We start from the raw sequence: 10203 nt of genomic DNA on the forward strand, positions 1-10203 counted from the left end.
TTTTGTAATCACTTAATATATAGTATTAATTAGGTTGTGATTTCATTGGAAAGACAAAATTACATCAAAGAAAAAGGCCCTTTGTGTTGCTCAAGGGATGTGTCAACAAACTAGCTTGTACAGTCCTTATTAGTTCTTGCTCGGAGTCGGAAGTATAAGTTTGAAGAGTGATTCTACTGACGGGAGTTAATCTCATGAAAGGAATAATGGTATGCTTCTCTAGTGAATGGAAGGTTATAGACGATGTCGTACCATAAGTTTGGATCCTAAGAAGTAAGAACACATGTTACTTTCACAAAATATAACACTTCCATAATATGCTTATTTTAGGATTCAATAATTAAGTGACTAGTGTGTCAAAAATAAAAGCCGTACGTCCTTGTAATCTCAGTACCCACAGACTTTGACATGGTATTTCCTGGTTTTTGTAGGCCGTCACATATGATCGAATAAACAACACGATAATGTCTAATGGTAGCTAGCCTCCGAGCTCGGTTTCCACAGAAACAGTGCAGGTGCCGGATGCCTCAGTATGTTTGTTAACTAACAAACTAATGCTAATAAACATCGATGGAAATCAAAGTTGCCAGGTATATATCCCTGTTTTTCAGGAAGGAATAAAGTTTCTGTTGTGCATTTGAGTCACACATTTTCTAAAATTTGATATAACTATGCATTGATTGGATATCAAATAATGATGTTGGTTTTGATCAATACATTAATTAAGAAAGTATTAGTAAACAATATACTAGCTTAGTAAAACAACTGAGGTGTTTCTGTTCGAGATGTAGAGAGTTGTGGTGTCTCTGCAACTAGAAAAACATCATGTTACCTCCCACCTTTGTAACTGTTTATTGTCTCCTCTTCCTCCTATTAATAATAACTGTCAAAAACTACAAATTATAGAACCCCCTCTCACTCTAAGCCTTCTCTCTCTGTCTCTCTCCCACTCCAACTTGCCACTGAGTCACTGACCTATCTGTAACTAAGTATAGATATATATAGTTAGATTAGAATAACAAGAAGGGTTGTCTTTTGAGGGGATCAAGTAATAACAGTAAACATGCAGTCCAAAATGGGAAAAAGTTCTGCATTTCTCTCATTCCTCTGCCCCTTTCTTCTCTGCTCAAAAGCTGATAAAAACTCAAGTATTCTCTCTCACTCATACTAAATGGTTCGTTTTTAGGGGATCTATGTAGTGTATGGGAAAGTGGACATATATGTGTTAATTGAAACTTTAGGCGTACTTTTCTATTACATTACATTAAACATGGATCTTTTTTCTTTCTTGGTTACATCAATAAAACCTTAAGAAAAAAATGAATTAACGTTGATGATGGCGAGTTGGGTTTGGTGGTGCGGTAATGTTTATGTTATCATGTATGGCGTTGATTGGCACATAGGTTTTGCATGGGCATGGGTATAGGGATAAGGCATTAATCGACTTATTGTTATGAAGCTTAGAATCAAAGCATGAAAAACTATCTATAAGCAAAAGTGAATATTCATTTGGTGGGTTTAGAAGAAAAAAAAAGAAAGAAAAAAGATAGTGATATCTTTCTACTACCAAATTGTCACCTTCTAGACTCCCTCATGTCTACTTCTTAATCATCATTAGGTTCTTACTCCTTGTGCTATACCTTGCTTGGTAGGTCATTCTCTCCCTGTCTCTAGCTAACATATATCTACTTGCTGCATATCCCGACCCACAAACATATTACATATGCATTATGTACGGATGGTCATAAGCAATAGCCCTGATTTAGTGACAAGACTAAACATTTTCTTAATGTTTGCTACTTCAGCATAATAAACCCAACTGGTCGCCATGTGAAAATACTACACCATTAGAAAAAGCAATTAAAGAGAGAGATGGAAGAGAAGAACGGGCTAGGGTTTTCTTTGGGAGCATGTATTGCATGGCAGGGGCCCTAGTATTATTATTATTATACGTGTGTTTATACGTGTGTTGCTTGTCTAGACTAGAGAGAGGATACACGATTGGATGCATGAGGGTTTGAGAATTTAAGAGGGTAAATCTATCTATGTGATTATCGGGTATCTCAGTTAATCTTTTAGGATGTATTTAGGGTTTGTTGCACCTTATATTAGTTCGTGTCCCAATTAATGTTCGAGAGAGAGAGGCCCGCTCCAAGATATTCTTTCTTTTCCGCACAAATACAACCAAGTGGGTTTCTTTCCCCACCACCACCATATTCTTCTTCTTGAAAGCATAATAAAACAAATCTGAAGAGTGCATGAGAGAGATGGCATTGCGTGTATATATATCTTCAACCGTCATGGTATCATCATCAAAGCATCATCATCATCCTCGCTACTACCCTGTCCTCAATTACTACTAAAAATGAACTGTTCAAGTGGGCCTAACTATCGTAAACATGAGAAAAAATTGTTTACTGAATGGATTGATTTTTGACTGATTTGGGTACATGATACTTTAATGGCCTTTTGGACATGAAGTTATCAAAACGATCTACAGTTTTCCCAAGTTAACCTGGTAAAAAATACAATGTCGACGTATAAACAAAGGAATTATCTCTAAAATTCACCACTTCATGCATGTTCATGGTTAATCTAATCTGGCTCATTCAGATTCCCAAATCAACGCACCATATATATTCATATATATTTATAGCCCAGACAGATTCTGCGAATGCAAAGTTAGGATTGAAACCAGACATGAAAATGGGTAAGTGGGTGGGGGGCCTATAGCTAGCTAGTTCTTTATGCACACTTTATTCTAAAAGATGAGTACATTTATAGTGAGTGAAAGTTTGATGTTGAAGGAAATGTAAATGTCTTTTTGTAGTAACTGTTTGCATGGGACTCTCTATCTATACATCTGTTACTACTTACTAGTAGTAGTACTAGAAAGTAAGGTAGCATATCTAATAGATATTGGCTAGCTACCTAGTGGATGCAGTGGTAAATGATCAATGCAAGTGATATCATTCCAAGGTTTTGCATAAAAAGGTGGCCAACTTTCTCACAATCCACTTCCATGTCTACGGCTTATATATGGTGCTGTAAAGTGGCACGGTACTGCACATTTTGGAGTGGGCCAAGTAAACCGTGTATCGTATTGTGTATTGTATCTTTTTCCAAAATCTTGATACGACACCACAAGCGGCACAACGTATAAATACTTATATGTTTATGTTATGTTTTTCAAAAGATTCATTATTTTTTTATTTTTCTTTTAGTTTTTGAAAAATAATTCTAATTTAATATCTTTTCAATATCTTTTTGCAAAATAAAATTAACCAAATCAAAAAAAGCTTGTTGTCGGTAGCCTAGCAACAAGCTCGGCTCCAACTCCTCTCTGAATAGCAATGCCTAGTATATGGAAAATAAAACTATCAAAACCAATACTCGAGTCATTACTAACTAAGCAATTCTTCAAACACTTGAAAAAACATAAAGTGTCTTCACCAAGCTCCCCTAGAGTGGAGAAAGCTAAGACACCCAGACCATATCCCAAAGAAGTACACTTGTCTAAATATTTAGTGCGTTCTTGAAACCGCATTAGAAATAGCCTTTCCTGGGACAAAGAAACGAATACCCTCACCAGTGAAGGGCGAGACACCAGTGACATCCATACAAACATCTTGTCCATTTTCCCAGTTAAGAACAAGAATATCAGCAGGCCTCAAATCTTTACCATCATCTGAAAACATACCAAGAAGGATTTCCTTACGCGCAGGCACACCAGCTTTGTAACAAATATCGGCTACAACATCACGAGCAAGATCATGTCGAAACTTACTCCCTACATCTTTAGCACAATGAAGCGCATGATCCCCAAAGATGTCCATAGATTTGTTATAACTTGAGCATAAACCATTCTCAACAAACAAAGGGACACCAAGGCGATAGCAGAGCACAGCTCGGAACTGTTTAGGCCCGATGCACTGATTAAGCCCGCTAATAGGTACCGCTAATAAATAATCTTGAGCATGCTTGACACGATTACACTGCCACAAAATGGAATCTCTTGCAGACATATAAAATTGGCTTGGGATTTGCTTCTTAACTGCATCAAAATAAGTGATTGTCAGGGCGTGCATGGAAGGGAGGGAAGTATCATCGACACAATAAGAAGGAGTTAATCCACATACCTGGATAAAGTTCCGAAGAGCTATTTGATAAGCAGAGCCTTTGTTTGTTGGGGATAAATTACCAAGAATAATCTTCTGCACTGAAGCTGTGTGACCCTGGGAAGCAAGGTAACAGTAGGTACGAGTGTCATCCGTGGTATAAATGCCCAAACCACCATCTTTGATAGGCAAGGTATCCAATCTCTGTTGTAAAGGGCCAAAACCCGCACCGTCGCCAGTGATTAGTAATCTCAAATACTTAAGTAGATGGTCATCATAAAGATCAGTCGCTGGCTGCAAGGCTGCTGGATTGGTAGTACTCATTGCAAAATATAACCTAGATACACCAGTGCAATTGCGAAGTAATAGGCTTTGAGGGTCCTTGATTTTTTTGATTGCATTCATTAATTGAACAGTCTTATTCACCCTGTTCAACATCATGTCACTAATAAAGTTCAAATCCGAACTCATCGGTTCACCTAAAAGTTTAACACCATTAGAAGGTCTACCAATATCAGGGGGAAAGACACCCTCAGCCGTGCTTCTTGGATCAATAGAAGGCCAAAAGACTTCGGTTTTCTTTACATTAAGATGCAATCCCCTACTTGGTCCTTCAGTTTCTATTATGCTCAAGGCCTTGGCCACCTCCAAAGTATCACCAATAATAGTACCATCATCAAGGTACCAAGCGTGTAAATAAAGCTTGCACCGAGAAGCAATAGACTTCACTAGAGGACGAAGTGTCAATGCAAATAGCAAGGGACCGAGGGGGTCACCTTGTTGAACTCCAAGTGCAGACGACAAAATATATTGGTCATAATAGAGCTTAGCAGGTCGTAAGTAACAAAATTCTCCCCAGCGGGAAATACCTGGACAATGTAGACGAACTTCCTTGACGAGTTGAGATCTGCTCAGCATATTAAACGCATTAGAAAAGTTAATGAACAACATTGACATTTTATCTGACTGTCCTTTCATCTACAGTAAGCAATTTACATCATGTAACATACCCCTCCAGCAGGCACTCCAACACCAAAAAAATCTCATAAATTTCATTCATGATAAAATAGAGATTACATGGACTTCAAGAACATTAAGATCAAAGATCGAAATACAACTAAAAGTACTTACAAAGAGTAATCAATGAAGAGAAGTAATGAACTACCAACAAGAGTACCAAGCAATCCGAAGATTGAAAGAATGGCTTTGGGATTATAATCCAACAATTTTGATAAGGTTTTTTCTTCTTGAAAAAGAAATCTACTCATCAAAATATGAGAGTAATATGCCCAAAGTCTTGAATATTGATCACCACACTTGAACTTTCGCCCAAAATCTTCACTAATATCACAAGAAACGCCATGAGAGCACATTGAGAATCTCCAAGGAGAAGACATAAACAAAAAGGGCAAAAAACACACAAAAACACCATAAAATTTCCTAAAAACAATAGAGATTGAAGTAAAAACTAAAATAAATCTAACCTAAACTACTAGAGAAAACGAGAAAAGGTAAAAAATCCTGGGTAATTTATAAAGTCGTATCTACTGGGCAATTTATAAAGTCTTTAAGATAATTACAACAGATTAAGTAAACAAATCTAATAAAAAACAGCACTTATGCTACATCATCGGTCATTCATTTTCTTTTAGATAACTTTGTGTTTTACTTGATGAATTTAGATAGGGAAACAATGCATGGTCACTGAATGTCTATGATAAAATATTTCTTGAAAAATACACATGGAATAGGACATGCTTTCGACAAATTTTGTATCGTGCTTAGTGGCGGAGGCAACCACAGGAAGGATATGCAGTTGTCTATCCTGCTAGGCTGGATCCTAGGCCTTTTCTATTTTGCGTTATAGACACCAAGCTCATCTAGTTTTTTTTTCCCTACCCTAAACACTTAAGAGTATTTTTTTGCCTACCCTTAACGAGTTTCTTAACTCCGCCACTGATCGTGCTCTTTATCTTATGGAATTGTACTACACAATGTCAATGCGCGTTGTGCTCAGGCCTAAATGTGCCAAATATATTACTTAGCTTGACATGGCGCAAAACACACGATTCATCTATTGTGCCTACTGCATCAACCATCAAATAATCCCCTTACACCTCTAGCTACATTTTATTATCTGAATTTCAGTTTTTATAGTTGTAAGGCCTATTCCTATGCACATGCCAAACACTGATATTTGGCATATATGCATACATTATGGGTATGCCAAACTGCCAAATTCATATGCCTATATGTCAGAAATAACATATAGGCATATACGACAGAGTTTCCAGCGAGCGATAGAGTGTCCATCACATGAACATTGCATTAATCTAAAAAAAATTCCATTAATTTAAAAAAAAATACATTTCAACTAAATTGCTTACATAATTAAATTGCTTATATTTAAATAATCATTACCTTGTCCATTTTCTCCCTGGCCAAAGATCCAATTGCCCGCGTTTTCTAGAAGAGTGTTGTTCAACATATCAGTTAGCGAGCCGGTTTGAGACTCACTTGGTGCTTGAGTCTCATCAGAATCAACATAACCTTGATAAGAAATGGGTTCAGGGTGCATGGGAACACTATACAAATCTTGAAATACGTGTTGTTGATATTTTTGAGGAGTTTGCTGCAATGGCTGCTTGAATGGTCGAAATGCTGATGAGCTTGAGGCAATTGGGGCATACAGAGTCGATTGCCTAATTACTTCCATGTTCACACCACCACCTGGAGTCATTATGTCAGTTGGCAAATGATTAAACGTACGTGCAGGAGTTGTATCCACGCTAATGTTTTCTTCACCACCACGTACTACTTGATTGTCTAACACTAGGTTTGGAGTAGAACTTTTTGGTAACTCATGCATAGAACGACGTCTCAATCTTCTTTCACTTCCACGACTTTGCTGACTTCTAATTGAACTCATTCCTCCACCACTGGGGCTCAAATGAGTCATTCCCTCACCACTGAGACTCAAATGAGTCATTCCTATATCATCTCTACCAATGGGACTCATTCCTGTACCACTGGGACTCATTCCTCTAACACTGGGACTCATTCCCCTACTACTACCTGAACTATCATTACCCTGAAATCCTTGACTCATGTCAAACATCATGCTTTCCCTCAGTTTTTGCAACTCATTGAAGTGCAATCTCTAAAATCCTTGAACTAGAGCATGATAATCGTTCAACTGGTTCTGATACTGCAACTCTGTAGCATTGATCCCCAAGTATGGATAAGTCCGATCAAGTGCACTAGAAGCAATTGGATAATTAACAATCTCTCCAGATGTGCTGGATATAGTCTGTACTTCCCAAGAAAATGGTGGCATGGTTGGAGATGAACTTTGAGAAGGATATGCAAATGCATCACCCGTCTCTGGTGGAGGTTGGGAAGGAAGAAATTCATCGGCAAGTGGCATCCTACCTAAAGATGGGAAATCCATCCGGCCCAAACTTTGCGGTTGCATAGCAATATTGGGCTTGAAAATAGTGTTAAACCAAACTAGGTATTTATTTCTGTCCATTGGCTCCTGGATCAATTGATCAGCTTGTTGCCAATGATGACCTTCCCTTATCAATTTGAAGTAATCATCTTCTAAAACCTCTGAACTTGGATAAGGGTTGACGGCTATCACTGCTCTTCTTTGCAACAAAAGAAGTTGTCTTTCACCATAATACCTAACACCCTTTTCAGAAATAGGGTTGTATAACACCAGCCTTGTAAGGCTTAGCTGTACTATTTTCTGAGCTTGTTCTTCTTCGAACTCAGGTATTGCTTCATACGGCTGGGAGATAAGGTTAAGGCTTGTTCTACACAACTGTTGAATCTTATGAACAATAGCAGTATGTTAACCATCTTCAATCTGTATAGGTTGCCAATTCTCTGAATCGTACTTTCGTATGATCGGAAGTACATTGGTATGATTCTTAAGAGAAGGTTCCGAAACATGAAACCATGTATACCACCAGTACTAAAAATAATAACATTATTGGTTATTAAGATTTTCCAAGTGAAAATAACAAACAAATATTGTGAAAAATATTGGTTCTTACCTCCAGAACTCCCCAAAATGCATTAAAACTATCTTTGACACACGTCGAGCAATCACCGAGGGCTATGTAAATCTCTGATAAAATCGGAGACCCCCAATCATATGTTGGTGCTTGCTCTAAATCTTCTATTGTTTCGAGAAACCCAATTAACACCACTGAGCTACCATTTGAAAATAGACATTGGCCTAGTGTCCACAATACAAACAGACGTTCGAGTTCCTCATAATGGTCGGGGAACAAATATTCATTACTAGCTACCCTGTTTTCATTCATTTTCCTAGCATAACGTATAACAAATGCTTTCAACCCAGCCACTTTTAATCCATGCGCTTCTGAATGTCTATATGAATCATTTCCTTCTACATCATTTGAGTATAAGGGGAGTCTTTGTGTCCATTTATCTTCTGATAACCAATTTAGTTTGTTAAATGGAAGTAAGTTTCCAACACATGGAATTCCTGTTAACATGTACAAATCTATCGGTGTAAATCCTATTAACAATAATTATTCATAATTAGAATTTGTTAATTTTTATAAAACAAAACACATAATCTAAAAATTAAATTACTAGAAAAACTGACTTACCGCATTCAAAGTCCTTGAAAAAGAACGTGTTTGTAGTCTTCCACCATCGTTCTAATATAACTTGAACTCCTTGAGTCCTGTGGTTTCTAGATTGTATATGATACAGATGTCGCCAAGGATATCTTCTAACTCTCTCTTGAACAACAAGAGGAAGTAATTGAAAAATCGTATGTAACTCAGTCCATCCACCTCTTAGATTTACCGAATTAACTCGCTCCTCATGGTCAGATAGGTGATTAGAGAACATACCAATCACCGGCTACTTGTCTGACATTATTAAACTCATAATTTGTATCCACAATAAAACTTATTCCACTGACTGGGGTACTAATACATTCTTTGACTTTTCTATTTCTTTTTCTTCTCTCCATATTTGCTTAAGAAGTAAAACGAAAGACAATTGTTTAACTCTAAGAACAAAAGATTTGAGTAGAAGATTTGAGAAGAGTTGAAAACAGAAGAGAACAAGGTGCGGTATTTATAGTCGTTAGAAAGTCGACGTTGACGATATTGATTATAACGCCAGCGCTGGAGTCAACAATGCTCGTTAAAAGCTCAGTCGCTCCTTGGTTTTCTCATAGTAGCACAAATGGTTTGCCATGCCACCTGATACGCCAAACAACTTTTTTTTTTGGCATGCGTATAAGAATAGGCCTAAACATACGCCAATCTCCCATTATATCTTTACATGTATGGAGTAGTTTTGTATGTTTTACATGTAATTGTACCATACAACTCTCTTAAGGCAAATTTTCTTCTACTAGCTAGAAAAAGATTCTTCAATTTTATATGTATTTTCAGATAAAGTGTTTTACATACTATATACGTTTAAGATTTGTGATGCCCATGAAACAACATTCTCTTTTTCGTTCTTTTCTATACATCTTTTACCATTTTAAGTCGACCTGTATTCCATGTGCATAAAGTAACCCTAAATTTGGAGACCCACTGCAGATTACATTATTATATGTCATTTTTGTTCTCCATCTGTTTGTTGAATGCTTGTATATTTTACTAATAATAAGTAGAAGAGTACAGGCACGCCCGGCTTCTATTCAGAGCAAATGCATAAACACGAAGAAAAGCATGCAGCATCTACCAGTACGACATACGCTCTCTCTCCTTTTGCATGTCAGCACCACCTCCTAAATATTCCCCTCCATATCATTTTCAATTCCACGTGCATTGATATGGTGCACTCATGTTGGTTCATATTAAAAGCCAGATGCGATTGGGTTTTTAGAAAACTCACTCCAACAGTGTGTGTGCTTCTGCTATGGATATTACTCAACACCTCTGTAGCCATACCAGAATCCACCATAAGTCAGGGCACATCCTGAATAATCTATATTATCAGAAAAACAATTCAAATTCTCCTTCTGGAAACTACAGTCCTCAGAATCACACTTCTGATAAATTTGGAATCACTATTAGCCTAC

This window comes from Papaver somniferum, chromosome 5, assembly GCF_003573695.1.
Source record: "Papaver somniferum cultivar HN1 chromosome 5, ASM357369v1, whole genome shotgun sequence".
NCBI lineage: Eukaryota > Viridiplantae > Streptophyta > Magnoliopsida > Ranunculales > Papaveraceae > Papaver > Papaver somniferum.